This window comes from Aplysia californica, unplaced genomic scaffold (genome assembly GCF_000002075.1).
Source record: "Aplysia californica isolate F4 #8 unplaced genomic scaffold, AplCal3.0 scaffold00578, whole genome shotgun sequence".
Classification (NCBI taxonomy): domain Eukaryota; kingdom Metazoa; phylum Mollusca; class Gastropoda; order Aplysiida; family Aplysiidae; genus Aplysia; species Aplysia californica.
The window spans coordinates 270,906-272,314 of record NW_004797848.1 but is presented as its reverse complement, the minus strand read 5'-3'; the positions used below and the strand labels follow the sequence as shown (position 1 = coordinate 272,314).

The 1,409-nt window shown below is 42.6% G+C and overlaps 1 protein-coding gene across 3 annotated transcripts in view; it reads right to left on the bottom strand.

Annotated features, from left to right (window-relative positions):
* Nucleotides 1-664, bottom strand: part of LOC101848236 — a gene marked incomplete in the record, with an annotated part of 74,026 nt that extends 73,362 nt beyond the window's left edge. For 2 of the 3 annotated variants that reach the window (XM_035972105.1, XM_013087363.2), the window contains 1 exon segment: nt 469-663. 3 annotated transcript variants of the gene reach the window in all.
* Nucleotides 665-1,409: the final 745 nt, after the last annotated feature.

The following is a 1,409-nucleotide window of genomic DNA, read 5'->3' as shown; positions in this document are numbered from 1 at the left end:
AGGGAACGGGATAGAGGGTGCCCACGTCCCTCGTGACTCATTGGAGCAGAGGAAGATAGGACTAACGCTAACATTACTTAAATGCAATCCCTCATCATCACTCATCACCACTATTAATTCTAAAATAATCACCTCTCTCAGATCAATGACTTACATCTATAATCCTGGAATCTCCATCCGCTATTACAGTTAATTGATATACTAAGTATGCGTGTAATACACTATTGGACACAATTATTATGCACTTTTTTCTACTAATCAGATGGCGTCAATCTCATATAAATGGGCAAGGGAAAAATATATAGTGCAGAATATCCTTACTTTCCCGACATCTCTCATATCATCTATCTATCTATCAATTTATTTTTCTATTTATATATATCCATCTATCTATCTATCTGTCTATCTATGTATCTACCTATCTATTTATCTCTCCATGAGAGACGAAAATACTCTTACTAATCTTACCTCATACGTCGGTAAAAAACACAGAATCTACACCAACTAGAAGTAGAATGCTTCTGTATCAAAACAGTCAAATCCCACAGTTAGAATTCCCTTCTGTAGACACAGAGACACAGAGGACACCAGTCACTCAAAACTGCCTGCCCCTGGAAAGGAACGGTCCCAAATGTGTACACAGTAGGTGCTGTATGTATAGAAAACATGAAGATATCAACAAGGAAGTACATGTAGATTGTTCTGGGTCACGGCACACGTTCCTATCTATAAAAAGGAAAAAATCTCTTGTCGTTTTATCGTTCTGCTGCATTCACGGAAGGCCTAAGGGCGTCTTTGTTGAAACGGCTAGGCGCGGCTTCGCTGTCGCACGCAGTAGATCCGAGTTCGATTATACTCGAGTTGGGAGTATTTATATTATTATCAACCCGTTCGGTCTTTCTCCTGCTATATTATTGTTGTATTTCTCTCAGCCCAGGTTGGCCCTGGTAGGAAGGGTTGAAGGCCCGCCTCCTAAATGATCTAAGTTGTATTGATGGTGGGGTAAAACACCTACATTAAAATTTAAATTACGGAAGATGTAATGGACATTGTCCTGTTTCTCTTCTCCTCCACGTCCTCCTCCTACCCTCCCTCCCCCGCGTATTCCATCAATCTTCATGTTCTTCCTCCTACCCCTTTCGCTCCCCTCAACCTCCAGTCTTCCTCCTCCTAACCTTCCTACTTTCGCCCCTCCTATCCCAGCGACTTCTTTTACTCCTCCTCCTCCTGTCCTTTCTCCTACTTTAATTTATCCTCCTCCTATTCCTTCTCACCCTCGCTCATCTCCCCCTCTTCCTCCTCCTCCTCCTCCTCCTCTTCCTATCCTTCATCCTATCTTGATCATCAACCCTCTCCTACTCTCCCTGTTTCTCGTCGTCGTCGTTCTCGTTCTTCTTCTTCTTCTTCTT